This window comes from Pleurodeles waltl, chromosome 7 (genome assembly GCF_031143425.1).
Source record: "Pleurodeles waltl isolate 20211129_DDA chromosome 7, aPleWal1.hap1.20221129, whole genome shotgun sequence".
In the NCBI taxonomy this organism is placed as follows: Eukaryota; Metazoa; Chordata; class Amphibia; order Caudata; family Salamandridae; genus Pleurodeles; species Pleurodeles waltl.
The window spans coordinates 925,227,698-925,248,485 of NC_090446.1; positions in this window are offsets into that span (position 1 = coordinate 925,227,698).

Below are 20,788 nucleotides of genomic sequence, written 5' to 3' on the forward strand. Positions count from 1 at the left end.
GGCATCCTCCCCCTGAGCTTGGTGAACCCATGGTGCGACCGCCAAACTCATAATGAGGCCCTTATTGTTCAAAAGTTTATGTTTAAAGTCTGTACAGAGTGAATTGGAATAGTGTTAGCCTTCAAGAATTTCCATAAACTATATTTTTCCAGGGCCTGGTGGGAAGAAAATCAATATGTTATTAAAGATGCAGATGCTAATATAATATTATCAGGTTCATTTTTGGTCCACCCTGTATTTTGTGCTCTATTTTTGGTTTTATGGTGTTATATATACGCATCAGAAGCTAAGAGAAGCTAGCAGTGTGTGAATGACCAGAGGAAGATTATGGAAGTTGCTAAGGAGTTTAAAGGAGGGACTGAGGAACTGTCTCTCCAAGTTGAATTTTCTGTCACCAAATTGTTGAAAATCTACATTTAAAGAGTCACCATGATGAGTGACACTGACAAAGAATGGCTACACACAAAGGATAATGCTATGAATGAGCTGCTGGATTTTGGAAGTAGAATTTTTGCCTATTTTAATGACCTGAGTTTGAACAACTTAGCGTACTGAGGAAAAAAATAATGATCACCAAAAGAGAACAAAAACGTATCATCCCCATTGTTTTGAACCTTTCCTTGTTTTTCCAGTGCATTTAACCTAGAGGCACAGCCTTATATTTTCTCCACTTTTCTGGGTTAGTTGAAAAATGGTGTTCCTCATTTGCATGCAGTTTTGTCTGCAGTACTTTTGTCCTCTGCACATGCTCCTTTACAGAAAATGCTCAGTCAGCAGAGATCCCTCCTCAGCCAGTGATCTTCCTATGGAGGCCAAGATGGTGCTTCAGCCTCAGAAGGTTGCTGCCTCATCTTCACCTTGCAACTGTCCTGAAGGCAACCAAGAAAGACTGCATGCAATAGCAGCTGGGGTCAACTCTCTATGTGTCTGAATATTCGCCCATACTTGAGGAGAACCTGACAACCCTCATGATGGAGTAGTAATGTGGCTGTTAATGTTTTCTGAAAAGAGCAGAGGCAGCTCGTACTTAGGGATTGGTTGGAGCTCTTTTTAGTCAATTTATCTTATTACATTAATAGTGAATGATAACATATTACATATTAAATGCACCTCTTCAACTTGTGTAGTTGCTCCAAATGTCTCCAGATTTCTGGTTCTTCTTCCAGCGGTCCTTTTTGGGCCCTTGAAAGTGTCCACAACTTGATTCAAGATTCCAGAAGCTCTGAGTTGCTCCTTGGGAGTTGGGACTACAATTCCCAGAATGCACCTGTCAGAATCATCAAATGGCCATTGGATGCTGGTCAGCTGGGCTCTGCTTGCAGGACTTGATGCAGGGGACTCTGGGCAGCTCCTTTGTACCTGCAGCAAACAGGGTGTCCCTTCTTAAAGCAGTAGAAGACAGACAAAGACCCTCATTATGACATTGGCGTTAAATCCCGCTTACTGCCTCGTTGACTGCCACCAACCTACCTCCACCGTGGCAGACATCCGCTCACTTTATTATGACACAGACACACCAATCCATCACTATTCAGCCACATACACAATTCCACACCAAAGGTCAGTGATAGATTATGACCCACGAATCACCACAGTGGACATCAATGGCGGTAAACCATTGGCAGGACACACATATAAAAAACAGCACCACATTGGACAATTCAGACTACACACACCTGACACACATACACACACCCATACCACTATAAAACACACACCCACATTACCCACAGCCCTTTACGACTAAAAACCATTGGCACGAGACAGACACCACTACCACAGACAAGAACACACCCACATTCCACCATCACCTACACACCACTCACGCACCTTACATCACACACTCCAACACATCACCCTACACACCCTCACCTACACTACTCACACAACACCAATGGCACCACAAAGACACCCCCGATTCTCAGAGGAGAAGCTAAGGGTCATGGTGGAGGAAATCATCCGGGTAGAGCCACAGCTATTTGGAGCACAGGTGCAGCAGATATCCATTGCTAGTAAGATGGAGCTATGGCGGAGGATCGTGGACAGGGTCAACGCCATGGGACAGCACCCAAGAACCAGGGATGACATCAGGAAAAGGTGGAACGACCTACAGGGGAAGGTACATTCCATTGCAGCAAGACACCAACTCGCTGTACAGAGGACTGGCGTTGGACCCCCACCTCCTCCCCTCAACTAACAACATGGGAGGAGCAAGTCTTGGCAATCATGCATCCTGAGTGCCTGACAGGAGTAGCAGGAGGACTGGACTCTGCTATGTCAACTCTATACTACTACTACCCCCCTACCTGCATGCTATCACATACACCCACCCTCTCTCTCACTCACATCACTCCACCACCTCCCACACACCCCACCATCACATCTCACTCATCCCAATGCCAGGCCCTGCATGCACCACCAATGCATGGACGCCACTCACAGCCCTGCATGGACACCTATCACTAAAGCATGCACACTAGAGAGAATCAGCTAGCCCACCACATAGCAACTCACACAAGTGAAAGCTGCCAGGGCGAATACAACCAAAGAGGGCAACCACTGATGCACAATATGTCACACACAGAAACAATAATACTGCATTCACATCCCCACAGGTACCCCAGCCAATGTCAGCGGAGAAGAGGTGCCAACAACATCCAGTCCCCCACAGAAGAGGCCCACAGTGATGACAGCGACTCTGGTCGCCTGGATATGGATGACCAACCTGGCCCATCAGGGACCTCTGGACAGTCAGTAACCCAGCCACAGTCACACACACACCCGCAGAGCCTTCCCCATCTGGAAACACCACCACATCACCCACCCAGCCTACCCATACCTCTGTCCCCAGGACACGTCAATCAGCAGTGTGTCGACCACTACAGGGCACACCTCATACCAAAGACAATCAGGGACCTGGGGTCAGTGTCAGTGGGCACACGGTTCAGGGGACAGAGGCACAGGACAACAGGGAAACTGGGAGGAGTGCTGTGCGCCAAGGGGAGGACAGGCCCAGAGAACCAACTTTCCAGGAGGCACTCATCAAGATCCTGGAATCATACCAACATTCCCAGGATACGCTGGGCCAGATCCTGACCAATGTGTAGGAGAACAGGCAGCTGCAGGAGGGACAGTACAAGGGGATAAGGAAGGACTTGCAGGCCATTAACACCACCCTGGTCTCCAATGCAGGGGTGCTGGCTTAGGCATGGCCAACATTTTGAGGGAGGCAGCCTCACAACAGCGGGCCCCTGCCACTAGCCAGACGTCTGAACTGCCTTCCACCTCCGCTGCTGCTAGTGGACAGGAGGCCCTGCCACAGGACCAACAGGCCACCAGCACCGCTCCCCCTGCAGAAGGTGAACCACCCTGCAAACATTCTCTGCGATCCAGGCAGAAGCCAGAGACTATTGCCAAGTCCCCCACAAGGAAATGAGACTCTCCTGATTGTCACTCTTGTGTCCCACTCTGTCACCCTGTCCATCTTGAACTGCCATTTCTCCCCTTCCTATGTCCCCTTGGACAATGCACCTGTGCTACCTATTGACTATAACTATACCCTGGACTTTCCTTCATCATCACCTCAGCCCAATGCACTTGCCCTCTACTTCTTAGCACCTAAATAAACACCCTTTGAAAAAATACAGGTAGGGAGTATGTCTAATGATTTAAGTATGTAATCGTTTAACCAAGTTCAAACATTGCAGTTCAACTCTACAGTGATGTTCACATTGGAAAGACCAGTAGTTGGCTGCAGTGATCACATCAGGAGCAATAGTGGGGCACCAACATCTGCTGTGGAGAAGTGTGGCTCAATGGTTAGCGTGGCAGACCCTGAGGCAGAGCTCTGGCTCAAGACCAGGGTTCAAGTCCCGCTTCGGCAGGTCTTGGGCTCAATTCCCCTTGACCAGATAATTCTCACCTCAGTGACTAATCTAATTCATGGGTCCCACTCTGCTACTCTGGGCAATAGCTTGCTTAATCTCCACAACGCCCCAACAGCGCTTGGATGCCTGGCTTCACCCTGGGGGTGCTCAGGAGTGGGTGCCTCACAGGGAAAAGCCAGGAGGGGTTCCATAGCGGTATGAGTACAGCGCCTTGAGACCCTAACGGGTGAGTAGTGCGCTATACAAGTGCTAATTTACATTTTACATTTACAAATTGTGTTACCAAAGAATACAGTGAGTGGGCATAGAAGTGGGAAATAACAGCATGTCAGTGACAAAGATAAACAAGAAAATGTCACTGAAAGATGAAGTAACATCATCCTACCTGTGTGTCACTGGAAGTATTGTCTGATCACTGCAGTTCTGTTGTCCTCATCCTCATCCTCTACCTCCTCATCCTCACTGTCCACAGGGTCCACTGCAGCCACACACCCATCTCCAGCCTCCCACTCCTGCAGAAAAGGCACATGGCATCTCAAGGCAATGTTGTGCAACACACAGCATGCCACGATTATGTGGCAGACCTTCTTGGGTGAGTAGCACAGGGATCCACCAGTTAGATGGACACACTGAAATCCTTCAGGAGGCCAAAGGTAAGTTCTATTATCCTTCTTGTATGCCCATGTGCCTCATTGTAACATTCTTCTGCCCTTGTCCTGGAATCCCTCACTGGGCTCAGTAGCCATGATAGGTTGGGGTAACCTGAGTCACCTGCAAATATGGCGGGACAACATTTAGCCACACACTATCCCATATGGCCTACACCACACCCATACAACAACATCCACTGGGAGGGAACCAGGGATCACCTATTAGGCACACCCTGTGCCTCTGTAGTTGGGCCATCACATTTGGGATGCTGCTATTCCTCAGGATAAAAGCATTATGCACAGACCCATGACACTTAGCATTGACTTGGGAGATGTACTAGTCTGCCAGGCACACCATTTGGACATTCATGGAATGAAAACTCTTTCGATTTCTGAATACCTGTTCATTTTGCCAAGGGGGACAAATGCAATATGTGTTCCATCAATTGCCCCAATTATATTGGGGATATGTCCCATTGCATAGAAGTCAGCCTTCACCTTGGCCAAATCCTTCACATGGGGGAAACCAATGTTGCTGCACATGTGTTTAATCAGGGCAGACAGCACTCTGGTCAGCACCATTGAGAACATTGTCTGTGACAGTCCTGCTGCCAAGCCCACTGTCACTTGGAAAGCACCAGTTGCCAGGAAATGGAGCACTGATAGAACTTGCATAAGAGGGGGGATCCCAGTGGGGTGACTGATAGCAGATATCAGGTCAATCTCCAGTTGGGCACACAGCCCCGTGATTGTGGAACTGTCAAGTCTGTAGGTGAGGATAATGTGCCTGTCCTCCATTGTTGCCAAGTCCACCAGGGGTCTGTACATGGGGGTATGTCTCCATCTCCTATACATCTGCAGCGGTAGCAATCTATGGGGCAAAAGAGTAAGGAGCTCATCACAAACTGAACATTGTAGCCACAACAGTACAATGCACGATGTTAATTTGAAATGTATAAGTGGCATTTGTCCTGCATGTCCGATTGTGAACTGTGAGGCAGTTATAATCAGGGCCTGCCTCCCCCTAAAATGGCATCAGCCTGTTCTGTGTGGAGGGACAGGTGGAAGTGAGGTAATTCTGCTGACGTTGTGCGCCGTTGCGGGAGGCAGTCGGGAACCGCTGTGCAATGCCTCATTGGATAATATTGGCCCCTATGGGGTACAGTGGCCAATGGTGATGTACGCTGGCGGTTACGGTATGCACCGCCGCGGACGCCGCTGCCATTTTCTATCTGTTCACTCACCTGCTACCTGACCTTCAGCAGGAGAGGACCTACACTGCATGTGCTGCGGTGGCCTGTATCTGGAACCTACCATGGTGCGTGTGACTGGGGAAAGGGCCCCTGCATTCACCTCGGTGGAGTTGAAGAGACTGGTGGATGGGGTCCTACCCCAGTACGGACAGCTGTATGGACCTCCAGACCAACAGGTGAGTACATTGTGAGCATGATGCATGGAGCATAAATGCATGGAGTGGTGTGTGTCAAGACCTTGTGTGGGGGGGGTGGATGTCCCCTGGGCAGTGTGCAGCTTGTGTGCTGGACCCTGTGTGTGCAAATGGCGATGTGAAGGGGTGTTGTGGGCCATAAGTGTAACAGGCAGGACTGTTTGACTAATACCTTTCCCTGTGTGTATTTCTCTGTAGGTCAAAACCGATCAAAAGAAGGGTATATGGTGTGCCATCACCATCGCCCAGGACTTGGGGACCCTGGGGGTCTACGGCAGGTGGAGCACCCCCTGTCTCAAACAGTGGGAGGACCTGAGACGCTGGGAACGGAAGACTGTGTGTGCCCAGCTAAGGATGGCCTCCCAACGAGGAAGGGATGCCCGTTGAACCCTGACTCCCCTGATGGCCCGCATAGTGGCGGTGACCTATCCGGAGCTGGATGGGCACTTGAGGGCATCACAGCAGCCACAAGGGGGTGAGTACAGTGCTCTTCATTTGAACTTACACCTGGTGGTGTGGTATCCGGGTGGTGGATGTGTGTCTGTGGGTGCCCCTAGACCAGGCCTGACATTGCATATTAGGTCCCATGTTGCAGGGATCTGATGTGAAATTCCTCCTACCTACCTTGTAGGCATCCACTTCTGGCATGGCTGTGTGGGTCCCTCCCCATGCCCTGGTGGCTAGCATTGTTACTAGTAGTGTATTGCATAGTGCGTAAGCCTGTTCCCTGTGTTTGAGGGTGGTATGTACGGCAACGGTGGTGCTGGTGCAGCCATTCACCCAGTTTACCATTTGTCTCTCCCCCTGCTTTTAGTTTTGTCATCCTGTCCTTATGTGCATTAGCATCATCTGGCAGAAGAGCAGAGGCACTGGCGACGGAGGGAGCTACATCCCACAGGACCCAGGAGGCTGAGTCCACCGACAATGAGGGCACCAGTGGGATGGAGGGCAAGGAGAGCACCATGGCGGAGACTGGAGCGGACAGCTTGGACACAGATACCTCCTCCGATGGAAGCTCCCTGGTGGTGGCGTACACTTCTGTGACCACCCCACCTACAGGTACAGCCGCCACCCCCGTACCAGCACCACCCTCCCAGCAGCCCCTCATCTAGTTGCCCGTGCCCATTCAACCAGGATCTCCTTCGCCCCAGGCACCTCAGGCCCGGCACCAGTGAGCACTGCTGCCCTGAGTGAGGAGACTGTTGACCTCCTGCGATCCATCTCTGTTGGGCAGTCAACCATTGTGAATGCCATCCAGGGGCTGGCAGCCCAAATGCAACAGACAAATGCATTTCTGAAGGGCATTCACACTGGCTTTGCGGCCCAACAGAGAACAATGCAGGCTGTGGCCTCCTCTCTGATGGCAGGCATTGTCCATGTTTCCACCCTCCCCCTCCAACTTCCTCTTCCCAATCCCATTCCCCTCAACCCCAACCTATCCCAAGCACACAGGTAGATGAGCATGCACACAGGACAACACACAAGAGTGGCACAGGCAAACACAAGCACCACACATCATCCCATAGGCACTCATATAAACACCATCCAGATGCAGACATACCAACTTCCACTGCCTCCACTTTGGCCCCCTCCTATACCACCCTCTTCCCAGTTGCCTTTACACTCACACCTGCATGCACTACATTCTCATCCACTACCGCCATCACCAGCACACCTATCAGAACACACACCTCACTGGCAGACACCTCCACAACAGCGATGCATACGTCCCGTGTCCTCTGCCACTGTGTCTGTCCACCCCTCCCAATGTACACAAATGCAAGCAATTAGACCCAACAGGCATCCACTTCACAACAGCATCCAGCCCATGCACCTACACTAAAACACAGCAGACAGACACCTCCCACAACCACTCCTTCTTCCTCCACTCCCAAACCTTCTCCCTCTTCCCGCCCCAATGTCACTAAGCAGCTTTTCCTCTCCAATTTGAACTCTTCCCTACCCCTCCCCCCTGTCTTTCGTGTCTGGCCAGGGCAGCATAATCCCAGGCAAGCACCTCAGCCACCCAGTCCACGGGCCCCGTAGTATCCACACCCACTTGTGGTGGTAAAGGATCCAGGGCACCAGGCAGCCTCAAGGAAGGGGTGCCTGCCCCAAGTGCTTCCTGGAAGGGCAAGGAGCCCTCCCCAGCTGCTGCCCTGAAGGGCAAGGTGCCATCCTCAGCTGCTGCCAGGAAGGGCCACGAGCCTGCCCCAAGTGATGCCCTGAATAGCAAGGTGCCATCCCCAGCTGCTGCCAGGAAGGGCAAGGAGCCTTCCCCAAGTACTGCCAAGAAGTGTAAGGAGCCATCCCCAGCTGCTGCCAGGAAAGGCAAGGGGCCTGCACCAGCAGGCAGGAAGGACAAGGGGACTGGTGCTGGGACTCAGTTGGAGCCCCCAACAACAACCATGGTTGTGCAGCCATCCAAGGCTGCAGGGGATGGGCAGGAGCTTCCCCCCACAAGCATCACCAGCAGCAGCAGCACCACCACCAGCAATCGGCAGCCGTCTGAGGCTGCAGGGGATGGGCAGGAGCTTCCCCCCCCGCCACCAGAAGCAGGAACACCACCACCAGCAGTGGGCAGCCGTCCGAGGCTGCAGGGGATGGGCAGGATCTTCCCCCCACAACCACCAACAGCAGTAGCACCACTACCACCACTGAGCAACCGTCACTGCTGGCGGACGGTCTGTAAACATGCCTGCATGGGCTGTTGTGCGACCTGCCCCCTGCAAAACCTGTGGGTATGACACCCAGCTGAGAGACTGTGACCTTGCAATCCCCAGGATCAGAAGCACAGGGCACAATGCACCCTCCAGAACCAGTGGGTAAGACACCTGCTCACCCCATCCTCCTGAGGATCTGAAGCACAGGCCACAGTGCCCCCTCCAGAACCAGTGGGTATGCCACCCACTCCCCTCATTCTCCCCAGATCTGAAACACAGGGCATGTTGCCCCCTCCAGAACCAGTGGTGTTGTCCATCTGCCGGCTGAGGTGTCCCCCGTTACCCATCCCCCTGAGGTGCCTGCCTATTTTCCAACTGAAGCTCCTGCAGTGTTCTCTCCGTGTTGGTGCAGAAGACAAGTGGGGCCTTGGACTTTGTAATGTGGCCCATGCACATTGAGGACCGGGCAGTGTCCCCTGAACTGTACATATGTATATACTTTTAGATTGAATGTTCATATTTTTACTGTATTTATATTATTACACTCACTTTCATCTATTTGTGTTGTCCTTGCATTATTCCTGAGAGGTATGGGGTCGATATGTTGTCTTAATGCATCTGATTGTGTGTATGGTGTTGGGGGTGGAGGGGTGTGTTGTGCATGTGTGTGTCACTCTCTTTTTCCTTGCTCCTCCCCTGTGTGCTAGGTGGCTGTACTCACCGTGGTCGTTTTCACCGTCATTGGTGTTTGTGGTGGAGCAGCACGTAAAATATCATTGGAAAGATTTGCAGCTTAGGCTCCATGGGGTCATGGTTGTTCCCTGTGTCTCAAAAGGTGAGTCCTTTCCCTTCTGAGGTCTGTTTCCGCAGGCTTTTGCTGTCATTGGTACCGTCTGAGAAAAGTGGCTGTTTCCAGGGTCTTAAAATGGTGGGTGGAGCATTGACTCCTGTCTGGCTGTAGGCAGCTACCGCCATGGTGCCTGTTGTTTCCGCCCTGGGGGTCGGTGTGGTAAAGTGTCTGTCTATCTCTGAGATCTTTCCGCCATGGCCAGTATGGAACTTTTGTCTCAAAATCTTGTCTGACACTGTGTTTGCCTCTCTTTGGACCTCCACTGCTGTGGCTGGCGCTTCCATTGCGGGGCGGCGCTCCTTGTGGTTGACATCATGGCCGTTGGATTCAAGCCAGTGTTCACTCATTTGTATACTGCCTTTTTTGAGACAGACATTGTTTAGTCCTGACCTCATTTGGTTGAGAAGACTGCTGAGGAGGTGATGCTTCTGAGTCCTTTAAAGAAAGGGGTGTAAAAGACGGATAGGTTTTTTGGTCATGGTGCCTTTCAGTCCACGGTTTGTCTGCTTTTTTGTGGTCAGGCCTGGGGTTGGGGGGGGGCACCTTCTTTATTGTTGACCATCCCTCTTCCTATGGTGCCTCTTCTGTCCAGCAGCAGTTATGTCTGTGTGGTGGTGGGGTGTCGCACCACAGCCTTTCTTACTCATTGGAACCCGGTGTTGCCAAGTGCCTGGGTTCTTTCCTTAGCGGTTTGTGGTTTTCAGATCTAGTTCAATGTTCTTGTTCCGCCTCCAGGTTTCCTCCTTCTCCAATGGTTCCTAAGAAGTGGCGCAGTCTCCAGGTGGGCATCAAGTTGATGTTGAAAGTTGTACCAGGCACTTGTTCCATTCCGGAACTGCAGTGGGGTTTGGGGTTCTACTTGACCCTGTTTTTTGGTCCCAAATCCTTTTGGTTCCTTTCGGCCCATCATGAATCTCCAGTCTCTGTGCAGATTCCTGCTTGTGGGACATTACAGGTTGGTGCCCCTTCAATCTGTCATAACTCTTCTCCTGTAGGGGATTTCTTGACCACTCTGGGTCTCCTGGATGCTTGCTTCCACATGCCGGTATATGGGGTGCGTCAGCTGTTCCTGCGGTTTGCAGTCTTCAACTTACACTTTCACTTTTGGGTGCTTCCTTTCAGCTTGCCTTCATCTCCCAGAGTGCTCACGAAGCTGTGGGCCCCTTTTTTGCTTCTTGCATTTGTACAGTGTTGTTCTTTCTGCTGCATCTTTTGTGTATGCTGCACCACATGTAGAGTTGGTGATAAGGCCCCTGCACGACTTTGGTTTCTTTGTGATTCTTCCAGTGCTTCACCTTGTTCCCTTCCAGTGGTGGTTGTTCATCGGTGCTCATCTGGCTGCTCTGCTGGGTGCTGCCTTTCTCCCGGGTGTCAGTTTTCTTTCTCTTTGATTGGCATTATCAGTCTTGTTGACTCGTTCGTACAGTTCTGCGTGGTCCTGGTTGTGTGGACAGGCCTGTTGGTGGTCTCCACTGCTGTGGTCGTCTGGGCGCAGTTTCATTTGCAGCTTGTTGTGAGTCACTTCCTCTCCCACTGGATTTCCTGCTGCAGGAAATGCGGTGTGATGATTCCGCTCTTGACTCATGTGTCACAGCTCTGTCATGGTGGTTGGTTGGGGTCTATCTGTTGGAGGGTATGCTTTTCCAACTTCCACCCCGATTCTTTTGACGGCCAGTGTCAGCGAGTTGTGTTATGGTGTGTGTTAGACCTGACAGCCTTAGGGTAGTCACCCCTAACTTTTTGCCTGCCTCCCTCCACTTTTTGGACACTGTTTTTGCTGGTTTATAGACTCTATGCACTTTACCCCTGCTAACCAGGGCTAAAGTGCATATGCTCTCTACCCTAAAGCATGGTAACCTGGAATCATACCTGATTGGACTATTAATTTACTTATAAGTCCCTAGTAAGGTGCACTCTATGTGCATAGGGCTGGTAAATTAAATGCTACTAGTGGGCCAGCAGCACTGGTTGTGCCACCCACTTAAGTAGCCCCTTCTCCTGGTCTCAGGCCTGTCATTGCAAGGCCTGTGTGTGCAGTTTCACTGCCACATCGACTTGGCATTTAAAAGTTCTTGCCAAGCCTAGAACTCCCCTTTTTCTACATATAAGTCACCCTTAATATGTGCCCTAGGTAACCCCTAGGGCAGGGTGCTGTGTAGGTAAAAGGCAGGACATGTACCTGGGTAGTTATATGTCCTGGTAGTGTAAAACTCCTAAATTCGTTTTCACACTACTGTGAGGCCTGCTCCCTTCATAGGCTAACATTGGGGCTGCCCTCATACACTGTTGAAGTGGCAGCTGCTGATCTGAAAGGAGCAGGAAGGTCATATTTAGTATGGCCAGAATGGTAATACAAAATCCTACTGACTGGTGAAGTCGGATTTAATATTACTATTCTAGAAATGCCACTTTTAGAAAATGAGCATTTCTTTGCACTTAAATCCTTCTGTGCCTTACAATCCACGTCTGGCTGGGCTTGGTTGACAGCTCCTTGTGCATTCACTCAGACACACCCCAAACACAGGGTACTCAGCCTCACTTGCATACATCTGCATTTTGAATGGGTCTTCCTGGGCTGGGAGGGTGGAGGGCCTGTTCTCACACAAAGGACTGCCACACCCCCTGTTGGGACCCTGGCAGACAGGATTGAACTGAAAGGGGACCTGGTGCACTTCTTAGCCACTCTTGGAAGTCTCCCCCACTTCAAAGGCACATTTGGGTATAAAACAGGGCCTCTGCCCTACCTCATCAGACACTTGCTGGAGAAGAAACCTGAACCAGAAACTACATCCTTCCAAGAAGAACTGCCTGGCTGCTCAAAGGACTCACCTGTCTGCTTTCTACAAAGGACTGCTGCCTTGCTGTTGCCCTGCTGCCTTGCTGAACTCTTGTCTGGCTGTGAAAGTGCTCTCCAAGGGCTTGGATAGAGCTTGCCTCCTGTTCCTTGAAGTCTCAGGACCAAAAAGACTTCTCTCTTTTACTTGGATGCTCCGTGCGCCGAAAATTTCGACGCACAGCTTGTTTTGCGGCGAGAAAAACGCCGCACTCCGACGCTGATCGACGCTCTTGGGACGATCGAAGATCCAACGCACGGCCTCGCAAGGACAACGCCGCCCGACCTCTAGAGGAGAAATCGACGCGACGCCTGCCGTGAGATCGTAATTTCAATGCGCAGCCCCGCAGATCGAAGTCTAGAGGAGAAATCGACGCAACGCCTGCCGTGAGATTGTAATTTCGACGCACAGCCCCGCAGACCGACGCGCAGCTGAGTCCACCGACAATGAGGGCACCAGTGCGATGGAGGGCGGGGAGAGCACCATGGCGGAGACTGTAGCGGACAGCTTGGACACAGATACCTCCTCCGATGGAAGCTCCCTGGTGGTGGCGTACACTTCTGTGACCACCCCACCTACAGGTACAGCCGCCACCCCCGTACCAGCACCACCCTCCCAGCAGCCCCTCATCTAGTTGCCCGTGCCCATTCAACCAGGATCTCCTTCGCCCCAGGCACCTCAGGCCCGGCACCAGTGAGCACTGCTGCCCTGAGTGAGGAGACTGTTGACCTCCTGCGATCCATCTCTGTTGGGCAGTCAACCATTGTGAATGCCATCCAGGGGCTGGCAGCCCAAATGCAACAGACAAATGCATTTCTGAAGGGCATTCACACTGGCTTTGCGGCCCAACAGAGAACAATGCAGGCTGTGGCCTCCTCTCTGATGGCAGGCATTGTCCATGTTTCCACCCTCCCCCTCCAACTTCCTCTTCCCAATCCCATTCCCCTCAACCCCAACCTATCCCAAGCACACAGGTAGATGAGCATGCACACAGGACAACACACAAGAGTGGCACAGGCAAACACAAGCACCACACATCATCCCATAGGCACTCATATAAACACCATCCAGATGCAGACATACCAACTTCCACTGCCTCCACTTTGGCCCCCTCCTATACCACCCTCTTCCCAGTTGCCTTTACACTCACACCTGCATGCACTACATTCTCATCCACTACCGCCATCACCAGCACACCTATCAGAACACACACCTCACTGGCAGACACCTCCACAACAGCGATGCATACGTCCCGTGTCCTCTGCCACTGTGTCTGTCCACCCCTCCCAATGTACACAAATGCAAGCAATTAGACCCAACAGGCATCCACTTCACAACAGCATCCAGCCCATGCACCTACACTAAAACACAGCAGACAGACACCTCCCACAACCACTCCTTCTTCCTCCACTCCCAAACCTTCTCCCTCTTCCCGCCCCAATGTCACTAAGCAGCTTTTCCTCTCCAATTTGAACTCTTCCCTACCCCTCCCCCCTGTCTTCCGTGTCTGGCCAGGGCGGCATAATCCCAGGCAAGCACCTCAGCCACCCAGTCCACGGGCCCCGTAGTATCCACACCCACTTGTGGTGGTAAAGGATCCAGGGCACCAGGCAGCCTCAAGGAAAGGGTGCCTGCCCCAAGTGCTTCCTGGAAGGGCAAGGAGCCCTCCCCAGCTGCTGCCCTGAAGGGCAAGGTGCCATCCTCAGCTGCTGCCAGGAAGGGCCACGAGCCTGCCCCAAGTGATGCCCTGAATAGCAAGGTGCCATCCCCAGCTGCTGCCAGGAAGGGCAAGGAGCCTTCCCCAAGTACTGCCAAGAAGTGTAAGGGGCCATCCCCAGCTGCTGCCAGGAAAGGCAAGGGGCCTGCACCAGCAGGCAGGAAGGACAGGGGGACTGGTGCTGGGACTCAGTTGGAGCCCCCAACAACAACCATGGTTGTGCAGCCATCCAAGGCTGCAGGGGATGGGCAGGAGCTTCCCCCCACAAGCATCACCAGCAGCAGCAGCAGCACCACCACCACCAGCAATGGGCAGCCGTCTGAGGAGCTTCCCCCCCCCCACCACCAGAAGCAGGAACACCACCACCAGCAGTGGGCAGCCGTCCGAGGCTGCAGGGGATGGGCAGGATCTTCCCCCCACAACCACCAACAGCAGTAGCACCACTACCACCACTGAGCAACCGTCACTGCTGGCGGACGGTCTGTAAACATGCCTGCATGGGCTGTTGTGCGACCTGCCCCCTGCAAAACCTGTGGGTATGACACCCAGCTGAGAGACTGTGACCTTGCAATCCCCAGGATCAGAAGCACAGGGCACGATGCCCCCTCCAGAACCAGTGGGTAAGACACCTGCTCACCCCATCCTCCTGAGGATCTGAAGCACAGGCCACAGTGCCCCCTCCAGAACCAGTGGGTATGCCACCCACTCCCCTCATTCTCCCCAGGATCTGAAACACAGGGCATGTTGCCCCCTCCAGAACCAGTGGTGTTGTCCATCTGCCGGCTGAGGTGTCCCCCGTTACCCATCCCCCTGAGGTGCTTGCCTATTTTCCAACTGAAGCTCCTGCAGTGTTCTCTCCGTGTTGGTGCAGGAGACAAGTGTGGCCTTGGACTTTGTAATGTGGCCCATGCACATTGAGGACCGGGCAGTGTCCCCTGAACTGTACATATGTATATACTTTTAGATTGAATGTCCATATTTTTACTGTATTTATATTATTACACTCACTTTCATCTATTTGTGTTGTCCTTGCATTATTCCTGAGAGGTATGGGGTTGATATGTTTTCTTAATGCATCTGATTGTGTGTATGGTGTTGGGGGTGGAGGGGTGTGTTGTGCATGTGTGTGTCACTCTCTTTTTCCTTGCTCCTCCCCTGCGTGCTAGGTGGCTGTACTCACCGTGGTCGTTTTCACCGTCATTGGTGTTTGTGGTGGAGCAGCACGTAAAATATCATTGGAAAGATTTGCAGCTTAGGCTCCATGGGGTCATGGTTGTTCCCTGTGTCTCAAAAGGTGAGTCCTTTCCCTTCTGAGGTCTGTTTCCGCAGGCTTTTGCTGTCATTGGTACCGTCTGAGAAAAGTGGCTGTTTACAGGGTCTTAAAATGGTGGGTGGAGCATTGACTCCTGTCTGGCTGTAGGCAGCTACCGCCATTGTGCCTGTTGTTTCCGCCCTGGGGGTCGGTGTGGTAAAGTGTCTGTCTATCTCTGAGATCTTTCCGCCATGGCCAGTATGGAACTTTTGTCTCAAATTCTTGTCTGACACTGTGTTTGCCTCTCTTTGGACCTCCACTGCTGTGGCTGGCGCTTCCATTGCGGGGCGGCGCTCCTTGTGGTTGACATCATGGCCGTTGGATTCAAGCCAGTGTTCACTCATTTGTATACTGCCTTTTTTGAGACAGACATTGTTTAGTCCTGACCTCATTTGGTTGAGAAGACTGCTGAGGAGGTGATGCTTCTGAGTCCTTTAAAGAAAGGAGTGTAAAAGACGGATAGGTTTTTTGGTCATGGTGCCTTTCAGTCCACGGTTTGTCTGCTTTTTTGTGGTCAGGCCTGGGGTTGGGGGGGGGCACCTTCTTTATTGTTGACCATCCCTCTTCCTATGGTGCCCCTTCTGTCCAGCAGCAGTTATGTCTGTGTGGTGGTGGGGTGTCGCACCACAGCCTTTCTTACTCATTGGAACCCGGTGTTGCCAAGTGCCTGGGTTCTTTCCTTAGCGGTTTGTGGTTTTCAGATCTAGTTCAATGTTCTTGTTCCGCCTCCAGGTTTCCTCCTTCTCCAATGGTTCCTAAGAGGTGGCGCAGTCTCCAGGTGGGCATCAAGTTGCTGTTGAAAGTTGTACCAGGCACTTGTTCCATTCCGGAACTGTAGTGGGGTTTGGGGTTCTACTTGACCCTGTTTTTTGGTCCCAAATCCTTTTGGTTCCTTTCGGCCCATCATGAATCTCCAGTCTCTGTGCAGATTCCTGCTTGTGGGACATTACAGGTTGGTGCCCCTTCAATCTTTCATAACTCTTCTCCTGTAGGGGATTTCTTGACCACTCTGGGTCTCCTGGATGCTTGCTTCCACATGCCGGTATATGGGGTGCGTCAGCTGTTCCTGCGGTTTGCAATCTTCAACTTACACTTTCACTTTTGGGTGCTTCCTTTCAGCTTGCCTTCATCTCCCAGAGTGCTCACGAAGCTGTGGGCCCCTTTTTTGCTTCTTGCATTTGTACAGTGTTGTTCTTTCTGCTGCATCTTTTGTGTATGCTGCACCACATGTAGAGTTGGTGATAAGGCCCCTGCACGACTTTGGTTTCTTTGTGATTCTTCCAGTGTTTCACCTTGTTCCCTTCCAGTGGTGGTTGTTCATCGGTGCTCATCTGGCTGCACTGCTGGGTGCTGCCTTTCTCCCGGATGTCAGTTTTCTTTCTCTTTGATTGGCATTATCAGTCTTGTTGACTCGTTCGTACAGTTCTGCGTGGTCCTGGTTGTGTGGACAGGCCTGTTGGTGGTCTCCACTGCTGTGGTCGTCTGGGCGCAGTTTCATTTGCAGCTTGTTGTGGGTCACTTCCTCTCCCCCTGGATTTCCTGCTGCAGGAAATGCGGTGTGATGATTCCGCTCTTTACTCATGTGTCACAGCTCTGTCATGGTGGTTGGTTGGGGTCTATCTGTTGGAGGGTATGCTTTTCCAACTTCCACCCCGATTCTTTTGACGGCCAGTGTCAGCGAGTTGTGTTATGGTGTGTGTTAGACCTGACAGCCTTAGGGTAGTCACCCCTAACTTTTTGCCTGCCTCCCTCCACTTTTTGGACACTGTTTTTGCTGGTTTATAGACTCTGCGCACTTTACCCCTGCTAACCAGGGCTAAAGTGCATATGCTCTCTCCCCTAAAGCATGGTAACCTGGAATCATACCTGATTGGACTATTAATTTACTTATAAGTCCCTAGTAAGGTGCACTCTATGTGCATAGGGCTGGTAAATTAAATGCTACTAGTGGGCCAGCAGCACTGGTTGTGCCACCCACTTAAGTAGCCCCTTCTCCTGGTCTCAGGCCTGCCATTGCAGGGCCTGTGTGTGCAGTTTCACTGCCACATCGACTTCACATTTAAAGGTTCTTGCCAAGCCTAGAACTCCCCTTTTTCTACATATAAGTCACCCTTAATATGTGCCCTAGGTAACCCCTAGGGCAGGGTGCTGTGTAGGTAAAAGGCAGGACATGTACCTGGGTAGTTATATGTCCTGGTAGTGTAAAACTCCTAAATTCGTTTTCACACTACTGTGAGGCCTGCTCCCTTCATAGGCTAACATTGGGGCTGCCCTCATACACTGTTGAAGTGGCAGCTGCTGATCTGAAAGGAGCAGGAAGGTCATATTTAGTATGGCCAGAATGGTAATACAAAATCCTACTGACTGGTGAAGTCGGATTTAATATTACTATTCTAGAAATGCCACTTTTAGAAAATGAGCATTTCTTTGCACTTAAATCCTTCTGTGCCTTACAATCCACGTCTGGCTGGGCTTGGTTGACAGCTCCTTGTGCATTCACTCAGACACACCCCAAACACAGGGTACTCAGCCTCACTTGCATACATCTGCATTTTGAATGGGTCTTCCTGGGCTGGGAGGGTGGAGGGCCTGCTCTCACACAAAGGACTGCCACACCCCCTACTGGGACCCTGGCAGACAGGATTGAACTGAAAGGGGACCTGGTGCACTTCTTAGCCACTCTTTGAAGTCTCCCCCACTTCAAAGGCACATTTGGGTATAAAACAGGCCCTCTGCCCTACCTCATCAGACACTTGCTGGAGAAGAAACCTGAACCAGAAACTACATCCTGCCAAGAAGAACTGCCTGGCTGCTCAAAGGACTCACCTGTCTGCTTTCTACAAAGGACTGCTGCCTTGCTGTTGCCCTGCTGCCTTGCTGAACTCTTGTCTGGCTGTGAAAGTGCTCTCCAAGGGCTTGGATAGAGCTTGCCTCCTGTTCCTTGAAGTCTCAGGGCCAAAAAGACTTCTTCCTTTCACTTGGACGCTCCGTGCGCCGAAAATTTCGACGCACAGCTTGTTTTGCGGCGAGAAAAACGCCGCACTCCGACGCTGATCGACGCTCTTGGGACGATCGAAGATCCGACGCACGGCCTCGCAAGGACAACGCCGCCCGACCTCTAGAGGAGAAATCGACGCGACGCCTGCCGTGAGATCGTAATTTCAATGCGCAGCCCCGCAGATCGAAGTCTAGAGGAGAAATCGACGCAACGCCTGCCGTGAGATTGTAATTTCGACGCACAGCCCCGCAGACCGACGCGCAGCCGGAGAACAAGCAGGAAAATCCACGCACAGACCTGGGACATCTGGTAATCCCCGCGATCCACAGAAAGAGACTGGAAAACGACGCTGACTTCCCCGCGTGGAAAATAACGACGCAAGTCCGTGTGTGCTGGGGAGAAATCGACGCACACACCCTTTTTCCACGCACCTCTTCTCTTGTGGCCCTCTGAGGAGATTTTTCCACTCCCAACCAGGTACTTGTGCTTGAAAGAGACTTTGTTTATATTCTAAAGGCTTAAGACACTTTATATCACTTCCCTGTGATATTTCTACAATTTTCCATTGCAACTTTATTCTTTTTTGACCTACAAATATCCTGATAAATATTATATATTTTTCTAAACACTGTGTGGTGTATTTTTGTGGTGCTATATGGTGGTATTGTATGATTTATTGCACAAATACTTTACACATTGCCTTCTAAATTAAGCCCGACTGCTCGTGCCAAGCTACCAGAGGGTCGGCACAGGATAATCTTGGATAGTGTGTGGCTTACCCTGACTAGAGTGAGGGCTTTTGCTTGGACAGAGGGTAACCTGACTGCCAACCAAAAACCCCATTTCTAACATTGGTGATCAGCGGTGAGGATAGAACTTGTATTTGTGCAGTGACATACAGTAGCTAAGTATTTCACTACCTACCCACAGTTGAAGGTCAACTTGGTTTTTATCTCTTTTTTGAAAATCCAATTTTTTTTCCTGACAATTTTCAAAAACTAAATCCTCACTCAACATGTCTCTGACTGGGTCTCAGACAGGGGACTTTGACCTAGTCCAGTTGGATACATATACGGTCAAACAACTAAGAGGATTCTGCAGGGCATTGAGGGTACCCACCCAAGGGGCCTCCGGAAAGGAGGACTTTCAAGTGGCGCTGAGGGCCTGGGCAGAAGCCCATTTAGAGGATGATGAGGAAGAGGAGCCAGAACATGGCCCCTCAGAGGAATTTTCACTATCTGTGGATGGTGTTACCACTGCAATTGTGCCCCCTTCCAGACCAGGGAGCAGTGTCTCTATGCAAAGCCCGACCGCAGAGGAAAGGAGAGAGGAAAGGGAGTTCCAATTGCAAATGGCAAAACTGAAAATTGAGGCTCAACAGGAGGAGAGGAGGGCAGAAAGAGAAGCCAAACAAGCTGAGGCTGAAAGAACAGCCAAACAGATTCAAGAGGAAGCTGAAAGAGCAGCCAAACAGGTGGAAGCTGAAAGAGCTTTGGCTGAAAAGAAACTATTGTTGGCTCATGAACTGAGTCTCAAAGAACTGGAGATCAAGGCGAGACAGTCTGAATCCAGCAATAATGGTGGCAGCATACAGACAGGACCTGCTGGAGAAAAAAAGGTTTGTATACCCAAAAATGTGGTGCCCAGTTTTGTGGTGGGAGATGACATAGATAAATGGTTAGCTGCTTATGAAGTTGCACTAAGGGCTCATGAGGTTCCTGAAGGGCAATGGGGGGTAGCTATGTGGGGTTATGTGCCCCCATTGGGGAGGGACACACTTCTCACATTGGATCAACCTGATCAAAACACATACCCACTTCAGAAAGCCACTTTACTTGCCAAGTTTGGGCTGACCCCTGAGGGATACCGTCAGAGGTTCAGGGACAGCACCAAACAAACCACACAAACATGGGTAGATTTCTTTGATTTCTCCAGTAAGATACTGAATGGATGGGTGCGGGGCAACAAAGTAGCAGATTATAAAGGTTTATATAACTTGATTCTGAGAGAGCATATGCTTAATACTACTTATACAGATTTGCGCCAGCACCTAGTGGATAGTAAGCTGACTGATCCCAGGAAGCTTGCTGAGGAGGCGGACCTCTGGGTTAGCACTAGAGTGTCCAAGAAGGTACCTGGGGGGGGACTCCCACAAAGGTGGTCAGGGTTCCCAACAGAAGAAAGAGGGGGAAAGAGGGGGAGATAAACTTGCAGATAAGGAACTCTCCAAAGGCCCCCAAAAGAATTCCCAGGGAGGGGGTGGCAACCCTTCCTTTTCAAAATTTGGGAAAAAGCCAAGGACATATGACAAGTCAGGGAAATCTAGCCCCAAATGCATGGAGTGTTACCAGTATGGTCACTACAAAGGCGATCCACAGTGCCCCAAGAGGGCACCGTCCACTACCGGACAGGCACCTGGGTTGACTAGTG